The sequence below is a fragment of the Corvus moneduloides genome, chromosome 15 (assembly GCF_009650955.1).
Source record: "Corvus moneduloides isolate bCorMon1 chromosome 15, bCorMon1.pri, whole genome shotgun sequence".
Lineage (NCBI taxonomy): Eukaryota > Metazoa > Chordata > Aves > Passeriformes > Corvidae > Corvus > Corvus moneduloides.
The window spans coordinates 11,453,568-11,476,271 of record NC_045490.1 but is presented as its reverse complement, the minus strand read 5'-3'; the positions used below and the strand labels follow the sequence as shown (position 1 = coordinate 11,476,271).

Here is a 22,704-nt window from a genome sequence, read left to right as displayed (position 1 = left end):
ATGCTGTATGTTTCAGCAAGGCTTCCTTAATTTTATCCTCATGATTTTGAAAGTAAGAAGGCTGAGAGGAAAGAAAGAGGGAAGAAACCAAAATTAAAATAGCAGATTTGCAAATTTTACCCCTCCAATACGCGTTGTCTGGGAGGTTAAATACTACTGGGGCTGTTCTTAGGCAAATTGAGTACCCTGTGAATGTTTGTGCCTTTGAGAAAGAACATGGAAATATGGGGGTACAAAATAACCCAACTACAAGCACATCTATTTGTTTCTCTCAGAGCAGACAAACACCAGGCAATTAATGGGCAAAGAGCTAAATTAACCCCCTTGAATTATTTACTGCAGGAAGGCGAAGTCTGAGATCACTGGCACTTCTCCAGCCTTGTGCCAGCACAATTGGTTGGCCTGTCCCTCCAGTAAAAAACTAGATAGAGTGGGAGGCAGGCACAGACAGGAAAGGAGGGGCTGTCACTTGGAAAGTGCTCCAGGTGTTAGGCTCTGAAGAGTTAAAGCAACCAAAGGAATCCTAAAAAAAACAACAAAAAACCAAACCAAAACAAAAAGTTAAGCAGCAGCTCACATAACAAAAATGCAAAAATTAATGAGATTTTTATAACCCCTTTCAAAGATTGAATATTTCAATTTTTAAATGTACAAAGACTAAAATCTTCATAAATTTCCTATTAAGAAACATCTGATGCTGTTTTATATTTTCCATTGAAATACATGGCATGAAGGTTGCCATAGCTACAAGCAATTTTTTAAATAACTGTTTTTCATCAGAGCAGCTGCAGTTTCCTACAGAAATGAGGGTGAAGTGGGCATGCTTCAAGGACTCTGACCAACTTAAAATTCCTAATCAAGTGAGTCCAAGATTTTCATAAACACAACTTAGATACTTTAAATATGGGTTCTGTTTTTCAGAGAAAATACCACTGTTTTTAATTTGGCAGCACCCCAGGAAATGCTGTCAGCACTGCCAGAGGTCTCAGTCAAGAGAAGAGCTTTGTTTTCATGCTGGAAAACATAAAAATTTCCATGGTTAAGCCCCAACCTGGTACAAGTCCCCAGGCACTGAGGGATGTGCCGCGGCCTAGGATTGCTCTGAAGGGCTTTCTGAATGAACCGCTTGAGTGGTAGCAGTGGGCCTAAAAATGCTCCAAGAACCAGAGATTTCTGTACCGAGGAAAAGCTCTTCCTTGCCTGAGTTTGTACAGGAAAACAGAGAAAAGAAGAAACGTGAAAAACAAGTGAAGCTGTAAAATGCTGGCAGGAGGCTTTCTGAGGAGGGGCTGTGATTTAGGTGGCCCTGCCTCCAGTGGTGTTCAGTGGTTGCTGAGCATCATGAGGCTGTTTCTTCTTCTGTAGGAGCTCTCCCTGGATGGAATAGGCAGAGCAGCCTTCTCTGCAGCAGTGTGAGCAGAAAATGGACATTGCTGCATTTCGGGCGCCTGTTTGTGGGAAGCCTAATCTAAGGACAACATGGAGAGACTCCTTTCAACCTGTAGTTATTAACTGTGGCAAAATTCCTACAAAACTTCAAATAGATTCCTTTTGTGCCTTCAGGCAAGTATGTCCCTGTGTCCCAGTCCATAAAAAAAAAAATAAATAAAGAGCAAAATTTCTCACAGGAATACCAAGAGATTCAACTCCACCAAAACAGTAATTGAATTGCTTTGTATAGAAGATGGAAATGTTTGTCTGGGTTTGAGTGTTTTTCTAAAAAACAAATTAATTATCATTATTTTTTACACTATTATGAATCTGAAAAACCATCTAAATGATTACTGTTTTTATACACATTGCCTCATTTATCTATGACCTGCTTCTATGGGGTACCTCCACAGCACAGTGCAAGTGCTGCCTCCTGCTTTGGTGGTGATGCTTGAAGGCTCATTTTACCCTGCCATCACCTGCACAGCAGATGAGTTTACAGGCAAGCAAGAGATATTATTCCATATCGACAGATCTTCTGGGCAAGGTAATTTTATTTCAAACGTGATTTAAAATTCCCTTCCCATCTTGAAATGTCAACAGCTTCCTCTCCCAATGACTGTATTCTTTTTTGCTCCAAAATTCTTCTGGAGTAAAAGACAAAGAAAAACAAAGGGGAACAAAGTCAGAAAAAAGCTTTTAAAAAAAGTTAGAAAAATGAAAGTAAGAAAAGCTATAATGGCAGATTCTTCTAACAAAATGCTTTTTTTGACTAATTTCAAGTACTCAAGGAAGTGTTCAAGGCCAGGATGGGGCTTGGAGAAGCCTGGTCTTGTGGAATGTTGCCCTGCACATGGCAGGTGGTTAGAACTCCATGATTTTTCAGATTACTTCCAAACCAAACCATTCTATGGTACTGTGATTTTATGATTCATAGGTGTGGAGGCAGTTTAAGTACTGTCTTTAGCATGGAACACGGATTTTCTAAAAAGTGGAAAAGTTCCTCATTTTAGAAATTAGCTACTTCATGGCAGGCAGAAACATCTCAGGCACTCAGTGAGATCTTGGTACAGCCTGTCCAGGTGGCTTTGCCCAACACCCTTCTCCACATTGACAGTAAGTGATCAGAAAGTGGAAAAAAAGAATAGCTACCAGAAAGACAATCTAGTAAATATAGTTTATAATGTAAGTTATAAAAGTTTCTTTTTCCCAATGTGAAAATAGGCTAGCACAACAGAGTGAAGAAGGGATGCCAGTGAACAGAGAATTCTGTACTAGAGTGCATGTATGTATCCTATCAAAGGAACAGACCTTCCTGGATCTCTTGAGGCATTAACTTTTCTGATGTAGAGTATTTTTTCAAGGAAAGAAACAGAAAAAGCACAACATTCCGTACTGTTGGGCTGCCAGAAAAACATATTTTGAGTCATTGCCAGCTAGTGACCTTAGTCAGCAAATATGACTCCATAGATTTTCAGCCCTGCTGTCTCTTCACCAAGGGAGACAAGAGGCTTGTCAAAGCTGTACAGGCACACACACTCTCACAGTGAAATGCTTTTTCTCTCGACTGTGCAGACATCAGGATTACTGAACCTGACACAAACTCACCATTTTCCTGGAAGCAAAAAGGGATGCTAGCCAAAAAGATGAGCCACAGTCGGCAAGAGCTGCCTTGTCCTGGATTACCAAAGGGCAGGCTGTGCAGAGCCATCCTCAGATAAGTGTGCAATGCACAGCCACTGTTTGGAGGTACCTGAAATGATCTGCTGAGAACACCTCCCTGCAGCCTGTACTGAGCCTCTCCACAGCACTCACCTGGCAAGGCACAAACAGGTTAAGGAAGAAACGCAGAAGCTTAAGGAGAGGATGATGGGTGGGAGGCAGCAAAAGGGAGTAGTGGTCAATGCCACAAGGCACATTTTCCCCTTACCTGCAAAGTGAAACACACCAGCACCTAGAGACCATCTGCAGCTCCTCTCTCTGTGCTGCTTTGCTGTTTGTTCTCATTCTGGTTTTGAAGCAGTTCATCAGGCCCTCCAGCACAAGAGGTTTACTTTTTTCACCAGATTCAAGCAGTGTCTTGGATCAAGGAGAACAGAATCCTGGGGGATGGGCTAAAAAAAGGGAAAAAAAATAACATAAAGAGGGAGAAAGATAATACACTATATACTGGAGAGAAAAGCAAAAAAATTTCAAGAGATTTGCCCTGATAGAGGCAGGGTGGGATCAAGAACCAAGAAGTGGGAACAGAATGTCAGTCAAGCGAAGGGAGGGCAACAAACCACACAAGCAGTGTGGTGACACCGGGGCACGCTCATAGCACTATGTAGATGTTTTTCCTAATTTGTTTGTTGTGAATAGTAAGAAGAAAATGACAAAGGAAGAAGTATGCAAGAGGATTCAGGGCTTCTACATTTTAAGTGTTTGGTCTTCCAGTTTGTTCATCTGCAAAATGTAGGTAGCCCTGCTAATGTGCCAGAGCTGTGCCGGGGTTTCAGCCCGGGATTTATTAAGAACAAAATAAAGAGTCTGAGATCTGTGAATAAGCACCAGAAGGTGCTGTAGATCAAGAGATATAGAGAGGGTATATATTTTTAGGAAAACCTTTACTTGTGACAAAAAGTAGTTTCAAATCTACGCCAGCACTAACAAATTTAGATGAATTCACCTGAACACTTCTGTACTTAAAAGTACAATGAAAAATCAGAATTTCACTTTGGTATGAAACATTTGGGGCAACAGATAAATCCTCCAGAAGAGATGCCGTCATCAAAGTTGTGATGCTTCAACATCTGGTGGTTGTGCACAGAGCTGGTGGATTCAGTAAAGATTTATATCCATTAATACACCCTGATGTGTTGTACATTTGATAGAGCCCTAGAAAAGGAGCCACTGGGTCATTTTACCTTCAGCACCGTGACCCTGCATTGCTTCTATGTGCAGGCTGGGGGGTGTGACCTGCAGGCTGGGCCATCCTGAAGCTGCCCCAGTTAGAGTGAAGCAGAATAAATAGGTATATTGTGAGGCAGTAAAATGAGACAGACAGAAGGTACATTGGTTGAAACCGCAAGCTGAAAATACTTTATATTCTGCAAGAAAGACACAGCACTGTCAGTAAGACAGCCTGAGACTTGAAAACTTATCTGGTTTAAAGATGTCAAGAATATCTCAAAAGAAGATGCCTTGTCATGAAAGGGCAAGCTAGCTTCAAAGGCAACTACAGTAGCCTGGGCCTAAGGAAGAACACATTGAATGGTTGGTCACTGCAGGGCTGAAAGGCAGGCTTGCATCTTCTTTCAAAGTAGCTCTGTACCTGTTCATTTTAATCTGTTCTCTCACCCAGCAGCAACTGTAGAGCACAGAAACATCCAGGCAGCTGTGAGAGGAAAACCACTTCGGAATAATGAACTCTAGGGACATCTTTTTCCTCTACCATTTTCCATCTGAAGGCTATGATCAGAACATGTATTTGCTCAGGACACAAATATTTTTCATTACACACAGGCTAGGAGACTGTTTTCCTACATGAAGGCCATCATTCATGGAGAGGTGAAGCCCAAAGCTTAGACAGAGGTTTCCTGACTTTCACCTGGACACAGCCAGTCCATGCACTTGCGGAGGTCCAGCCCCATGCAGATATGGCCACCAACTTTTTGGTAGTGACATCCCACTTGCAGTTCACCAAAGCTGTGGTAACCTTGTGTGTGAATTTGTAGGGGGTGACGAACCACACTCTGGGGGTACGCATACAGCTCTCACCCACCCTGGTTACCCCTGGCCCCTCCTGTGAGTACAATCACAAGCATGAGCCATCATCAGAGTAACAACAGTCCCGTATTTTCTCCCTGCCTCCTTATGATAGTGACTTGTTCACCCTTCTGTGTTTTAACTACTTAAGCTTAGTTTGAGACAACATCACTAGTGCTATTATTAGTTCATTAATTAGTGTACTCTTTTGAGAAAAAAAGCATTACTTATACCACATTTTTGTTCTGTCCCATAGATGGCACTGCATAGACTCCTCTACTCCTTGATTTCATCCATGGCCTTGTTACCACCATGCACACACCACCTTCTCTGCTGCATCACTGCCAAGAGGCTGGGCTTCACAGTGAAGGAAGAGGATGAAGTTTTGCACCATAAGGCATCTAATATCCACCACGCTTCCTGCATTAGACATACTGTAAAATGTTCCATCAGTATCTCGTCTTCTGTAGATTTTGCCAAATCTAATCTCAAATTTCTTTTTCTCTTTCTGACAAGGATAATAGAGGAAAATAAAAAGCAAAATTTTGATATTGTTGTTTGCTCGGTGTGTTTCTCCATTTTGTTTAATGGATATTCCCACAGCAGGAGCTGGTGGAAATGGTGAGCTCTTCCAAGAAATGTAATTTCTAGGCTGGTGAGCACAATATATCTCAGACAGCCACAATTGAAACTCTTCAACACCTAGGATAAAAATTTATGTTTAAAGTACATCAATATGAAGGCACATCTGTATCCACAGGCAACAGTGATTAATATCTCATTATTTTTAGTGTAAATGCATATTCAAAATGAAAGGCACATGGCAGTTTTAAGCTACTTAGCTGAACAGGATCTTCATGCACCTGTGGGATTTTAGCATTTCTATGCTTTTAAGAGCTTTGTAACGTAGGGATAAGATCAGTGTATGATACACTTTACTGAGTTGGGAAAATGTAATTTAGAAGGTGTTCTTATTGCAGGAAAGTGGTGTGGAAAGCTCATTGATAATCATACCTCTTTACATGCTTAAAGACCACAATTACTTTCCTGATCCTGGAATGAAAAATTTTAACATAAGTCTTCTAAGAAAAAGCATCAACCTGTGACTTGAATGAATTGCCCTATAGAGGGATGTTTGTGCTACCGAGCCTTCATACAGCGCACACATTGCCATCAGTGATTACACTGGAAACTCTCTAATCTAGAAAATTTGGGATCACATCACCAACGTCAAGAAAGAAAATCTGTGTTTATATAAGTGGGCTGGTGCCTGGTGCAAATGAATATTCTTTATGGTAACAACTTTTGTTGAAAATGGGTGTTTGGCATAAGACAAAGCAAAAGAAGCAGTAAATGCACAGCAGCGGTACTAAGAGAGCAGGGCAGAGCAGATTATCATTTGGGAAACTTAGTGTTCAGCCCAGGGAGATCCAGGTTTACCATGGTCTAAGGGAGCTCACCACAGCTATCCGTAGAACTGCAACACTCAGCACTGTTTGGGGACCATCAGCCAATCAACAATATCTCAGGGATTTATATGTAGCCTTGATAACAATGAGAGGAAAGAACTAAGCTAATCAAACAGTGAGCAGCAACACAGAGCCTATGAGTTCAGAAGAGATTTAATCACTACACAGGTATTTAACATGAGAGAGCCAGGCCTTTGCAATGAACCCTCCTCATTGAAATGATTCACATCAGTGAGTCTTCCTCTCCTGCTTGCTACTGTCACCATCCAGAAGAGGCAGCAGATGATCAAGTGCTTCTTTGATCTCCCATGTATGTGAAGACAGAAATATCTAAGCTGAAGAACTGAGACTCATGGGTCTGAGAGCAGATTCAATTACAACCCATGGAATTCAGTTCTCAAAGCTGAGAATAAATGACATTAATTTTCAGTTTGTCACAATGAACGGCAGTATCTCATACTCCTGCTGGCTCTCTCCAGTGCCTGTCCTTCTTCCAGGGGCTGTAAAACAAAAGAGTTAAACCTTCACTGCAGCCAAATCAGCTGTATCCAGACTGTAGGTCAGAAGCAGAATAATGGCTCCAAGACACATATTTTGAAAAATAGGGTATTTGATATATTCCTTTGACACGAGAAGTGGCCACACACACAAGCATAATGTGCCCTAACAAGTTGCAGAATTCGTAGTAAGAAGAAAAGAAATTTACAGCCATGGACTATAACAGTATAACATTTTGCACTTTTCTGGAAGCCTTTGAGAATTTCAAAGAGGTGAGTTATAGATTTTTTTTTTTTTTTTTAACTACAAAATACAGACACAGAGGCAAAATCCTCCAGAGTCACACAGCAACCTTGTTAACAAAATAATACAACCAGAAGCTCAAAAGAAAGAAATCTTGCAGCAGCCCTGCAGAGTCCTCAGAGTCTGGGTGTTAAAAAGGCAAGTAGAAGCCTTCAGTGTTACAGCTGCATGGTTTTGCACTGACACAGCCTTGTCAGATGTGGCAGCCTTATCCCAGGGTGACAATCTCACCTAGAGGCAGGTGTTCTGGACTACAGAAAAGCACTGCTCAATCATACTGGAGATAAAAGCTGACATCTCCGACAAGAAAACACCTGGTCAGTTCTGCCAAACCTAAGAGAAGTCACAAGTTTCATTGAACTACATATCCCAAAAAGGGAATTTTTGAGGAAAAATAGATTGGATAAAAATTTGGATGATCTATAAATTAGATGTTATATAGGACTATGTATAAAGATCATCAGGTAAGTTATAAAAAATAATTCCGATTTTTTTTAAAGTTTTAAAGATACTTCTTTGTGTTCCAGTGAGATGAGGTGTCAGAAAAAAATCCCTTTGGTTTCAATGAAAAGAATATTTGGTCTGAAATAAAATATTTGGATTTCAAGGGGATTTCAGATTAAATCTTTTAGCTTTAAAAATCAAATTTAGGAAATTTACTTAACACAATGGTTCAAATAGAATTATTTTGATCTAGCATTGATTTTATTACAAGTATTTTTTTGCAGAGAACAATTGTTGATAACATCCCATTCTACTTTTCCAGTACCTCAGCCCCACATGCAGCCCCAGCAGTGTTGTCAGAACAGGCAGCAGTGTGCCTGTGTCTTTACAGCTCTAATTGCCTTCTCAGGCTGCTGCACCAGTCAAGAAAACAACAGAAATCAAAAATATGCTTCTTTTTCTCTTGCTGGGAGGGAAACCTCTGAACAAGCATATTTGCAAAATAACTGTCTTGTGGTACCCATAGCCCAGCTCAGTCTTACCCATCTGTCATTTGACTCTGTAAGACAGGAAAGAAAAATCAAATTAACAAAAGTAACATCTTGTTAAGGCCCTCAAATAAGACACAACTTCATCTGCAACTTTGAAATAAGGTACTGTAGCAATAAATTTTGCTTGTCTGATGTTTCTAGTTTGTCACTGGAATACTGCTTGCTAAGATCTTTGCTGACTTAATTAAGCAAGACCTTCACTAGCAGTGTGCCGCTTCTGTGGCAATCCCTCTTCCAGTCCCAAGCAGGAAAAAACCTAATGGTCAACAATTAAACATCATATGTTAAAAGCAGAGAAAAGGTGGGGAAGATGAAAGGGTGAAGTGCCTATCCCTTAGGACAGTCTCCCCATCCTATGAAAAGTCCATGTCATTTCTATAGAGGAGGAGCTGGCACTACCTGGGCACCAGTGTGGTTATCACCCCAGCTGGGGACAGACACCATCATTGCACAATCAGGCACATAATGACAATGTGAAACACCCTTCCATGAAACAGAGAAAAAAGGCTTCAGTAGCTCTAAGCTACCCCAGGCCAGAAGGGCAGCTGAGCACTTTAGGTGCTCCAAACCCTCTGCTCATAGGGAACTGAAGTCCCCTGCCCCCCTGTCTGGGTGAGGTCCTGCCAAGCTCCCTCTTCCAGGGAGATGGGCTTGGTGAGCAGACATCCCCAAGACAGGGAGACAGGTGAAAATGCTCTAAGATTGCTCCACTCCCTCTTAAAACTGTGGGATGGATCTGTCCCACAGGTGTCCCAGTGGAGGACAGCACAGCCCAGCTCTCTACCAGCACACATGATGTTTTAGTGAAAAGCCTAAGGAAAGGTATGGAAGGGAACATCCTCATAATTCTGCAGCCATTTTCCAGGTAAGTTGGCTTTACAGGTTTTTTACCTAAGTAGGGCAAAATGTCACTTTCTCTCGTTCAATTTTCCTGCAGATTTTAATATCACTGCAGTGCACTAGTTGTCTCATCTTAAAAAAACTTGATGCCAGTTTCAGCCTTCAGTTCTGCTTTGACCCTTTATCAACTTCACACGTGACATTCTCAATCCTTTCGGTGTCCTTCCCAGAATAATTCCCTCTCCCTGAGAACTCATTTACTCAAGGATTAAATTCATGCATTTGCAAACAAGACAGCCCATAAAATTATATTGTTCTGCTTTTGCAGCGAGGTGAGTCTTTTCAACGGGCCATGAATCTACTTTAAAAAACATTATTTTTTCTATTCCAGCAAACTCTTTTAGTACCTGATAGCTTGGCGATCTTATTATACCAGATTTAAGAATTCCTACAGGAGAGATACTTAATAGACAACCATCTTATAAAGTTTTACTGCTACACCAAAAGGCCTTTTCAGAGTGATTAAATAATGTTAACTGCCTGAAGAATATATTTCCATAAGTTTCCTTTTTAATTAAAGAAAACGGGAAACAGAACACACAGGAAAACAACATAAAGATCCTAAAGCCATCAAATTAATGATGGCTTACAAATGCAATGTGTAAATTCTCTGCATTTTCCTTACCATTCCCTACTTTTATTCCCTATGCTGTTATTACAACTGTCCTTTTTAATAAAGCATCTACATTTGTCTGAACATATAACCAAAGAGTTAGATTTTAATGCTTCTTAGCTAGTCAGTTATCTACTGTAGCTTCACATGAAATCCAGATACTACACAAATGAGCTCATTGTGGGTGGTAATTAATTTACACCGATAGGAAACTTGAAATAAAATATCAACATGGTCACATTTCATTACGACCACGATATATCTTTTTCACCCTTATTTAGTTAAACACATTGTCCCCACAGCTAGCAGAAAAATACGTCTCAGAGCTACACTGACAGCTGGGTAGTTGAAACAAGAGGGCGAAATGGAAGATGAAATTAATCTAGAAATTTTGAAATTTTTTTTAAAAAAGCAGAAAACTCACAGCCAGAAAGGAGCACAGTGGCACCAGAGGCAGACAAACACTGGAGCACAGCAGGAGCTCTCAAGTTTAGTGGTTCTGGCTGAGCTGCAGGGCAGAGCTGAGATTTCAGTGCAGGCCATGGGCCATGTGCTCTGCAGAGCAGTGGTGTCTTGCAGGGGAGTTCTGTTCGCTGGGCAGACCTTGTGAATCCACTGCAGCAGCTCCAGATCAGCCTCACACTGAGAAAACCTCTGCCCAGTGTAATGAACCCAGAGCTCAAAATCTGAAATCCAAACTTTGGTCTTCTCCATTTAAAAATTACCCATTTTTTTATTTCACCTTAGCCCACCTTTTCCCACTCAGCTCAGGACAGGCAGCTTCATTTGCTCTCCATGGTAATTTCAATTCCTGTAGGAGCTGCCTGGTGTGCTGGGCTGTGGGGAGCCTGCCTTGCCCTCATGAGCAGTTAACTTACACCAAAACCAATCACACCCTTCCTACATTGATGAGATCTACTTCCCTCACTCCCATCCTCAGCAGAGCAGCTCTGCCACAGAATAGGGATCCACAAGAAATTCTTTACTCTGGTGCTTAGGTACAAGGCAAACACTTCCCATATCTTAGCTTTAAATATTGTTACTCTCTCTCAGTAGAGCTTATATGCAAGTTTACAGGCAGATTGCTCACACACAGCTCTTTCCATGCTCTATAAAGATCATGTTCACCCATGAAAAACCCAAGGCCAAAGTTTCAGTGCAGGCTTAAAGAAAGGACACACCTAATCTGTGCTCTTGAGCTCTGCCAGTATAAAACAGCTCACATCAGACACAGATACACTGGTGTCAAGCATGCCCTAGTCCCAGGTTGTCCCCATATCAGTAAAGACTACAGGCAATGCCAGATGAGGAACTGTAGATATTCCTTTCCCTGAACCCTTCAGAATGATAAATGCAACAGGTCTATAACGCCTTCGTCCCTTCAAATGCACAGACACTTTCATTGTTCCCACAACACAGAGAAAACATTTTTTAAAAAAGTTAAAACCAAATCTGGTCTTGTTAATTCTTATATGAAAAAAAAATCCCATCTCATGATAAATCTGAGTAGACCAAGCACATATTTTGGGCTTGCCAAAAGCAAGCGCATTTCTTCCCAAAATGCTTTATGGAACTTCCAGTTATTTTCTGGCTGCATTTTCAGTTTTAAGTGATAGTTACATTTCTATTTTCAATGTCTATGCCACAAATAACAAACTTTCAATTTCCTCTGCTGTAGAATTATTCCACTCTGCTTATCTTGAGGTTCAATTCTCGTCTCCATTTTAATCACATTTTCCAACACTGTATTTTGTGCAACAAACCATTTTCCTTCATGAAAGATAAAAATGATTGCAAATTCCATTTCATTTTTCGACCAAATTTTGCTGATTTTTTTTCTGCATTTTTTCACTTAATTGGAGAAAGAATACATGGCAAAATACACACTAGGCCTACATCACTAAGAAAAATAACATTTACACCATCAGCCATCTATATACATTACAGCTACTTAAAACACTAGTATCAAAAGTGCATCATGAGAAGTTATTTCATATTTTTTAAAAGCTCCGGCCAGCAGCAATAATAATAAAGGCTTCTAATACCAGTATTCTTTTTAGTAATCACTATACAATTTACTTACAATGTAGTTGCAATATAGTATAGTTTCATTTATACTCAGCCATAGTAAGTCACAGCCCTGGAGACAATTTCAGCAAGCTTTATGTACTGAACAATACAAACTTTTGTGGGCTCCATGTTCTGGCTTATTAGAATGTATTTTCAGATGACAGGATGAAACTTAGTGTAGAAGAATGTAGCAGTCTAAAGCACATATTCTGCACACTGACACAACTGCAGTAACAGTTAATGGTGCCCAGATGTTGTAAGAAATTGGAAAGCAAGTTTTCAGTGTGCTAACAAGGGCAATGAGGACTGAGATGCTAAAAGCCATTGCAACTGTGTGGAATTCAACCTCTAGCTCATCTTTCTAATTTCAGGAATAAAATTGTATTGTAAACAAAGAAGCAGTTTCACACCAGCTGACTGAGGACGAAGGAAATTCCTACCTCTTCGAATAGAGAGCTGTCCCAAACCCAGTGACGCTTCCTTCCTTTGTCAGGATATCTGATCACCATGCCCAGGGCAGATGCTGGAAGTGACACTTGTGCTTTCTCCAGTAGTGTGGTAACTGTTCAGCTGAACTAATTCCTGATAAATATAGTGGAATGGAGCAAGCTTGAAATGACTTGTCAATCTGTATGTTTCAAAAATAATCTAAATACCCGAAACAAGAAAATAGAAAAAACAATAAAAAGGAAGGAGTAGATGGCCATTTCTTATTCCTTCCCAAATTACACATTCTAATAATTAAAAAGTACTGGGTATTTAGAGTATTTGTCACTACATAACTACTAGACTATATTACTAATAAAAAATTGTTACACTCTGTATAAGCAGTTATAAAACAAAGAGGCAAACATCAATTAATCACCGTTTTGTAATCCTGCCATTACATACATCAACTAACTCACATCCTCTCCCTGTTTAAATAGTTGTTACTTAAGTGGGTTAAGATACAGATTTAAAAGAAAAAAATGAATAGATATAAATCATAATTCAAAGAAAATATTAATGCACATAATGATACCACCACCCCTTATTTCTGAATTCCATTGGATTTGGAATAAAGTCACAACAGCATTAGAAGGACAAGAGAAAAAATTCCTGTGCGGTGAAGAGAAGCACCAGAAAATGTGCAGATTCCCTGACACAACAATATTTAAGTCATTCTAAATTTCTCATCCCGTTAGCATAAATATAACTCAAAACTACTTCAAAGACTTGATATTCATTATATTGCATTTACAGAATGTAACTCCATTGAAGCTGACAGAACTACCCTGGTTCAAAACTGGAGGAACTGAGGAAGAATTTGACATTTTGATTCAATCTTTAATGTGCAAATTACCTTTCACTTATACAAACAAAGCGTAATGGCTCTCAGGCAGAAGATAAACGTAATAAATCAGCTTACATTTTTTTTGCCTATTAGTCACAGTGGAATTCCCGAAATTAATTTTATTTTTATCTTTTTGCCACTCTTCAGCTTTTTCTTTTTCATGTTCCTTCCTCATCTTCCATCACCACAGGTTTGTATTTCTCATTTTCTATTTTACATCACTCCATTTTCTTCTCTACAATGGAAAGGCAGACAGCAGGCACAGAGACACTGCCGGCCCAAGGTAACCTCCTCAGACTCCCACAATCTGGAGGATCTGATTCTCTCTCAAAAACACTTAAACTTTATAAAAGGAAGGGAATCAAAACTCATTTGCATATAGGGTCGTTCCATCTCTTCAGCTCACATGTTTACAGCTCTGGAAAGTCCCTTTCTGATTCCTTGGCTGATAAAGAGCCAGGAAAGTAACTCAGCACAGGGAGAGGTGAGAATTGTTTTGCTGACCTTGCAAGTTGGGCTATGCTAAAGCACTCCATTAGCCTTGCTCGGAGGGCCTAGCTGGGAGATTTGCGTTCTGTTTATCCTTCAGATTTCAAGGCTTAGACCACGCATGCAAAGCTAAAGACTTAAGTCAGAGAAATCCCCACTCTTGCGCAGGAAGACGCTCTGGCCAGGAGCTTGATACTTCAGCTTCCTCTCTGTATACTCCGCAGTCTCATCTGGGGACATCCTGAAAACATTACCAGATGCCTGATAAGCTCTTTAACTTTCAAGTACTTAGTGATTTAGTTTCGGTCAAAACCTCGTTTCAATACATTTCCAAAGTCTAAATAAAAAGTGAGACCCTAAAGGAGAAGAGATTAGACTTGCAGCCTAACATCTCTCGCATCCAAAACAATGTGACTTACATTTGATACTTGTCGGGTGGAGTCGCGGGAGACAAGCCTCACGGCATTGTGGTCAGCAAGTCTCGTTTATTGTAATAATCTACACATACTTACAGTACTACTAATTAGCTCATACATATTGCAAAAGCTGAGCTCCTTATTGGTGGGAGCTATTCCATGAGATCACTGTGGTCTTATCTTTTCTCTTCCATATGGTTTCTTTCAACTTACTTATCTGGACTCACATCCTGTCATTTGTACAACTCCTTGCTCAAGGATTTAGTGTCCTTGCCAAGTCTGCATCTTTACTAAGCCCGCTATGTCATCATGACCTTTGCTTTTTAGCCATTCTTCAGAAAGACTCTCAACACTTCCCCCGTTTTCTTTTTGCATGATCATAGTCATATTGACTGACTTCAAAATTAAATTTTTTTACACATGACATTATACAGCTAAGCATAAGTAAACCAAGCAAGACAATGATTAGCAATAGCATTAAAGATTTGATCACACTTTTCATCCATCCTTCTAAGCCCATCCACTCTGTAAGTCCTTCTAATCCGAAAAATCCGGAGTCCTTCTTTATTTTTTGGGAGTGTTCAATCAAATTCTTAATTTCGGCGTGGATGGACTTAGAATGATCTTCAAGATCCATGCAGCACATTCCTTCAAAGTCTTCACAGCCATGGCCATGGGCTAAGAGTAAAAAATCTATAGCTGCTCTATTCTGAAGCAGGGCGTGCTGGACTGAACTCAGGTCTGCTGCAAGGTCAGACAACACTCGGCTGGTACCGTTTGCTTGTTTAACTACCCAACATGTCAGTTTTTCTAAGTGACGATGGGCTCGTGCCGCAGCTGCACCAGGAACAAAAAGGGAGGTAAAAAGCACTTCTAATTTGCTCCATAACGTGAGGTCATCCTCACATTTAGATGTTATAGTTTCTGCTAAGGACCTCTTCCATCGTATTCGGTGTGTAGCATTAGGATGGTGCTGTGGAAGTGCAAGACTCAGTTGGCCAAAGGTACAGGGCCCGCCTATAGGCTTGGATGGGATACCTGACCAGGCACGATTCCCACAAATTAGGAAAAACCCTCTGGGTAACTTTCGAGGGAAAAACGTTCCAGGGGCTGCAAGAGATCGATTTCTCACGGTAACGTTGCACCATTCTAAGTCCCACTGTGAAGCATTGCCAACAGGATTAATCAAGGTGGGGCTGGATGTATTCATTTGACAGCCACGAAGGCTGCCCTCTTGGCATAAATTGCGTGAACTATTAATATAGATACAGGCTGTAGCGTTAAGGGAATCAACTAGTTCTATTTCTTGTGGCTCAGGGCCTACCGGGAGTCTATCATCCCAGATATCATAGTCTAGTAGGCCATGAGTAATATTTTTTGTGGAATTCAACGGCCAAATAGGTTTGAACTGCTTCTGGGTCTCGACTACAAAGTTGCGCCATGTATTTTCTGTTAAAGGTACTCCAACTAAGCATGTTAAAAATGGAGTACTGGGTGTGGCTAAGGAGGCACAGAATGTTGTGGTGTTTAATTCGCGTGCCAAGGAAACCCAGATATTATCTCTAGGGTCAAACACCTTAGGAGGGTAGGGAAGGTTGTGACCCATTACTGAGCCTGTGATTAGCAGCACGATGCTTAAACCGCCGGCAAACATGATCCCACTTTCTTGGTTCAACTTGCCACTGAATGGGGACCCCGATATTTAATTGGCAGGAGGATTGCAAAACTACAGAGTAACTATCTGCTAAGATCTTTTTTGCTAAATGCTGTACTGACCACGCTAATTCTCTTAGCCTCAGATCTTCAAGATTTTCAACTAATTGCAAACTGTCAATGATATTTTTGCCTGTGAGTTGTACTAATGCTCCTTGAGCCGTCTCACGGTGCCAGTGAAAACTGCAAGACTGACACCAAAACCCTTCTGATAGATGTCGCTGGTGGACCCACCACTGTAAATTACAACCTCCGCAAAACAATCTTACCCACGCCTTATGATCACTACAATTACATGCAAAGGAAGCAGATTGGCAAAAGCGTAAAAAGTGTCTCTGCAGATGTGGAAGGAGATGATCCTCTATCTCCTGTTCAGATTCCACAAGGAAGGTAACGCGAAACCGTTGCTCAACTTCCTGCAGGATTTGTGAGATCTTCCTCTGTACTCTTCTCGCTTTCCTCTGTTGTGGGTTGCTCATCAGTGACAACAGGCTTAGTCCATTTAGCCGGAACCCATAGGGGACAGTTGGCACAAAGTAGGTGAGTTTTTCATCCCTTGTGGCAATACAGTCCATTCAAATCGCTTGGCTGGTTCTCCTTTATTCAGGGCAGGTAAGGTAAAGGCGAAGCGCTTGGTGTCATCTGGATGCAATGGAATAGTAAAAAAGCAGTCCTTGAGATCTATAATTAAAAGAGGTCAGTTTTGGGGCAACATAGCCGGATTGGGGAGACCAGGTTGTAGCGCCCCCATAGATTCCATCTGTTGATTTACTGCACGGAGGTCATGTAGAAGGCGAAACGCACCAGACTTCTTGCGTATGACAAAAATAGGAGTATTCCAAGGACTGACGGATGTGACTGGGTGTCTCACAGCGATGACACTTCATGGGCCACCTGGAGCTGGGCGAGGACGTGCTGCTGCCGCTTGGAGAGGAGCAAGGGCTGCCATAACCTGATTTTGAGAGCTGATAGCCTGTTCTTTAAGCCTTTTACTTAATTTTTCTAAGGCTTGTGCTAAAAATAGTTGCGAGCCAGTGGGCATGGTCGCAGCTTTTTCTAAAAGTTGCTGGACAGTCCAATCCCCTGGGGTGGAAGTAATAACGTGGCCTGATTGCCATTTTGTAAAAGGCATTGTTTAAGCAACGGGTCATGCATATGCTCTTGAACCCCAGCTTTTGAAATGGCTTCCATAACCTTGTCAACAAAAGAGCCTAGAGACTCCTCTCTGCCTTGTTTGATGCTCATATACATCGGGATTCCACCTGGGGCTCGGACCTTATCCATTGCTTTCTTAGCAACTGCCATAGCTTCCCGTAGCTTGGCAGGTCCTAGTGCCGCTTGGGCTTCTACTCTCATGTGATCCCCTTCACCCATGAGCTCAGCTACTGTAACACCTGTCAAGGGATCTGCCGCTGGCCTGAGGACAGCAGCAGTAATAGCGGCTTCCTCCCTCCAGCGAGCTTCAAAAAGCAGTCGCTGATGCGGGGTATACATAAGCTTAGTAATGCCTTTAATGTCAGCAGGAAGAAGGGTAAAAGCGTTAAAAATATAATCAAGCATCTGTTTAACTGGTTCACTGGTTACACTGTAATTCCCCACCGTTGCTCGGAGCTGCGCTCGCAGCTTCTAATCAAGATTAGTCACCTGCGCAATACTGCCACCTCCTGGCGGATTCGGGACAAATAAAACAGGGAACGCCATGCTGTCTTGTGCAGCCGCTAGCATGTCAGAATCACCCTTTTGTAAGCCGTCACGAGCAATCGCAGCCCAGAGTTCTCTATGGCCCCCAGCCATGGCCTCCGCGAGGTCAGACTCTGCCCCAGGGACAGGCTCAGGGCTAACAAAGGGGTTTCGCGAACGAGAACAGTCCGGCGGAGACGGGTGAGGCAAGGGCGGTGGAGGAGCAGGCTGCGGCGGTTCCCGAGCCGGCTCAAGCGGCGGGGGGGGGGGGGGGCCGCGGCGGAGCAGGCTGCGGCAGCTCCCCACCCGGCTCGAGCGGCGGGGGGGGGCGCGGCAGAGCAGGCTGGAGCAAGGAAGGCGTAGGAGGAGTAGGAGGTGGGGGGAGGGGAGGCGCGGAAGGCGACTCAGAGGCAAGAGCCTCAGGCGGGATTTGAACTGTAGCAAAGGTGGGGGGATTAGGTGGGCCAGAGAAAACAGAGGCACTGTGATCGCCGTAATGACGGTTCCGATCCTGAGCAATTTTAATTTTTTCTGCCGCTTTTTTCTCTGCCTGTACCATTAAAAGTTCATTGTGGACAACTCTCCATAGTTTAGAAATCTTTTTAGCTGGCTTATCGTCATCTAAGACAAGATCCCAAAGTTTATCACCATATGCGCGCCACTGACTTAATTCATGAATGGAGTGGGGGTCAGTGAAAAAACTATAAGAGCGCGCATGCGTTAAAAGAACGGGGAGGTCTTTGTCAAGATCAATTCCTTTAAAGTTACGCTTAAGTAAAAAAGCTTTAAAAAGCTCCTGTGCTGCTTGCCTTTCCATACTTACGGTACCGTTGCTAGCTCTCCAGGCTTCGGCAGCACGTATCGGCGAGCCCGCCTGTGCGGTCGCTCGGGCGCGGAGGTGATAGGCACGACGCGGCTGGGTGCTGCATTTTTGCCGTACGCAACCTCTTTCGCCGTCCTTCTAGCTGCAGGACCCGAACCCAACGCAACTCCCCCATCGCATAAGGCAACATCTCCTGTTCGGGTGCCAGATGTTGGGTGGAGTCGCGGGAGACAAGCCTCACGGCATTGTGGTCAGCAAGTCTCGTTTATTGTAATAATCTACACATACTTATAGTACTACTAATTAGCTCATACATATTGCAAAAGCTGAGCTCCTTATTGGTGGGAGCTATTCCATGAGATCACTGTGGTCTTATCTTTTCTCTTCCATATGGTTTCTTTCAACTTACTTATCTGGACTCACATCCTGTCATTTGTACAACTCCTTGCTCAAGGATTTAGTGTCCTTGCCAAGTCTGCACCTTTACTAAGCCCGCTATGTCATCATGACCTTTGCTTTTTAGCCATTCTTCAGAAAGACTCTCAACAGATACTAGCATAAACGAATCTACTTCTCCATACCTGCACCAAGATAATCAGAGTGCGTGTTCAGCTTACTAAAAAGGAGTGGAATTAGATGTCTGGTTAATTAATGCTTTTATTTATCCACAAACAACGCAGCAGAAGCAGCAGCAGGGATTGCTTACTCCATTCCAATGTTGTTCATCATTGACACGAGGCAGATTGTTTCTGAGAGAGGGGTTGCTTAAAACTCTGGTGCCCACTCTCCCCATGGGCTTTTCTGGCAAAGCTGGCAAGTGACAAGACTTGTTTTGTTCCATGTAGACTCCCATATACCAGGCATTAGACAGATTTTTCCAAACCCCGTTCACAGACTCAGAACAGGTTGACACCATTTAACCCTGTGGCTTTAGCCTTGGAAGAGTAAACCTCCACCACCTCCAACATTTTCCAGTTCAGATGGGTACTTTGTGAGGATTCACCCAGCGGAAATCACACCCTCTCCACTGGTTGTCTTCATCCCAGTCAGGCCAGGGGACTCTTCTAGGATACATTCCAGGAGGTTCTCCTTCACACAGCTTCTGAAGATGAAGAAATGTGCTCCATCTATGAGTCTGGAAGCATCGAGGAACATTTTCCCATGTATTGCATGTCTGCAAGCAGACAGAGCTTAATCTACTTTCCACTCCCAGCACAAAAACCTATCAAACACCTTTCATGACTGCCCTGATGTTTTCTGCTGTACTTGCCCCAAGGGTTACCACAAAAGCAATGCACATGTATGGATCAGCTACCTTGGAGAAGAGGAAAACTTGCAAGATATTTATTGTTAATAACCGCATTCCTCTGAGTCAGTACAGAAATTCAGGCTGTCCATATTCAGGGCAGAAATATGTACCATCTACTGTTTCATCCCAAGATCTGGTTTACAGACCTTCAACTAGGCTAATACACAAGTTACAACTCACTAGAGCAGAGGTTTCAGACACAAACCACTCACCATTTTAACATCCACATCAAAATATATAACAACAAATCCACTGACACTGAGTAGACCCAGATGGAAAATAATCCCAACGTTTTAAAAGCATGTAAAACTGGGATTTTGCTTTTCAGCAGCATGAGAGATCTGATAGGCTAAAAAAATACCATTGCCTGAGCTCTCAGATGCTGCCCTGCATCATGTTTAGGCACAGAGAAGCCAAGGCTCTAGCAGGATTTATCAGTGTGGACGCTTAACTTAATTTGAATGAGTCGTTGCACAGGAAGAGAGGAACAGTGATATCTCAGGCTGAGATTCAGCTGTGTTTGCAGTGCTCACTTGTACAACTTCCAAAATGCATCCTCACTCTAGTCTCGGATTTAAAAACTTCTTTGTAAAAGACACTGAACTAAATTAATCTATTCTCTGCTGAGCAGTACATCCTTGCTGGTTCGTTAAGTAAAGGTAATTCAAGTTTCTTGTGTCCCAAAAGATGGGTATCATTATGTGCATGTATCACAGCTGGATAACCTCAAGCAGAGAGAAGCTGTAGAGCTCTTGGTGAGAGCAGCAGATTCCTCAGTCCTCGGCACATCTTCGAAGCAAAAGCAGGAAAGTGTACAGTAAAGCCAAAACACTTACAGTGGCCTTTAGAGAGCAAGGATGACAGGACAGGTTCTTCACTTTGCTTGTGAAACAAATGCAGGGACCAAAGGGGTCGAGGAAATGTTGTGCACTGCTCCTGACAGCTGACATCAGTCAGGACACTTATTAACATCTTTGCATCTCATCTGGAAAGTTTTGACCAACTGAATTTCTTTTTTGACATAAAGTCTGGATCTCTGCCTAATTGAGTGGCTGGATTCTCTTGAGGCAATAATATGTTAGGCCAAGCAAAATAACACTACAGCCCTGAGTGCAGCACTATCAGAAGTGGTCATGCAGTGCATTTTAAGGCCACTAAATCACAGCCCAAGTGCCAGACCACCTGATAGTTCCAGCTACTCTGCTCTATTTACTGCTGTTCCCTGTATTCCTTACCAAAAAGGCTGACTTCCTTCTTTCACTGAGGCAGAAGGTCCTCCCAGAAGGGAAGACCTCTCCCAAAGTAGTTAAAATCTTTACAGGAGTATAAAACATGCCGGCATCAGAGATAAATCATGTCTTGTATATAAAACATCTTTCACAAAAATACAGCCTTCAGAAAGCAGAGTAGACATACAGCCATTTCATGCATGATTTCATAAATCTTTCATCCCTGCTTAGAGTATTTCTTTGTGACAGGCAGTGAGGTATGAGTTATGAATTCCAACATGAGGTGGAGCTTAGTTCCATTGAACACTACAGCAAAATCCCCATTATTTTGAAGAAACTGGAATTTCTCCTTCAATACTCTTAAAAGCAAACTTTCACTTGGTTTCACGAGAAGTTAGTTCTGTGGATCTTTTTATATGATACAGAGCCTATACACATATTATTCTTTATTTTTGTACATCTAATTTTCTGTTTTCTTTAAGCTGAATTGACTTACAATTCTGATTTCTGTCTTATTGCTTTAATAGCCAATACATTGAAAAGAGCTTGGGCTGACAGAGAAACCGAGGAAATACTTTATAAAGCATGCACCTTTCATAGATCATTTTGCACATTTACAAAGGCTATGGTCATATCACAAGCCAGGTCGTATTTGATTAGCCATTTCACAGCCCATTGTGACAGGCATATAAATTATGACACTGTGCTCCTACCTCTTATGCAAGCATTGAAGAGCTGTCAGGCATGCCCAGGTAGCAGAGAGGAGAGGGGATGGTAGAAATAGCTCTTCTGTGTACTCCTGATGACCTGTGCAGCCTCCAGAAACCAGAGGTCTGCTCGTGGACAGGGCTCACAAAAAGGGAGTAACATGCCAAGACAGGAGAGGTGCAGCTACCCTCCATTACATGTTTTTCTAAACTGGGAAATGTTCCCAGTAGGAAATGCCTGCAGAGATTCATACAGAGGCATTAACCTTCCCCCCAGAGCCTGTTTGTGTACATAAGTGCATGTACATGCACATATTTCTTATCCTAAAGGGGGATTTTTGCTCCGCAGTTGCACAGAGGGCTGGATTATTGCCAGAACAGCCCACAGCCCCTGCAGCTTTGCTCTGTGTCCTTCGTGACGGTCAGATTGCTTGTCCCAGTGCCTTGAAACCTTGCCAGAGTTGTTCTACTCAGGTTTGTCATTCTCTTAATTACTTTCCTGTGACTGGCTTTAACATCTGTGAAAACAAGTCTGAGAGCTAGTGCAACAGAGTCAGACCCCACACGAACCACAGTGCACGCAGAGATCTGCCCCTACACCTGCATCGTGGCCCCCATCTCCTCTCATGCCTCCCTCCCCGGGACAAGTCTTTGGCTTGCCTGCACCCTGCCCTTGAGACAAACAGTTCTCCCTGAGATGAATGCAGAATTTCAACAGGTAAAAATATTCCACTGCTGCCTGTCAGCCAGCTCAAGTGAAAAGAAAGTGCTGCAAAATAGCAGCAGGCAGCATGGTACAATTTCTGCCACAAGCTTCATAAATGGCTTCACTTTGCAGTCAGAAGTTAGAAAACAGGAAGGTTTCAAATGAGTTACTAAGGCAGGAAGTGAGTCAGCCCTGAGCAAGAGGGACAGCAAACATCAACCCCTTCCACTGCAGACACCCAGCCACAGACATGGAGCCAGGCACCCAGAACCA

The 22,704-nt window shown here is 42.3% G+C and overlaps 1 long non-coding RNA gene across 1 annotated transcript; it reads right to left on the bottom strand.

Moving 5' to 3' along the window:
- Positions 1-508: 508 nt before the first annotated feature.
- LOC116451623 lies at positions 509-21,952 on the bottom strand. Its single transcript, XR_004243256.1, has 3 exons — positions 21,732-21,952; positions 12,467-12,608; positions 509-3,545 (listed from the first exon to the last, which is right to left on the bottom strand). It is a non-coding gene; the product is annotated as an uncharacterized LOC116451623 (long non-coding RNA).
- Positions 21,953-22,704: the final 752 nt, after the last annotated feature.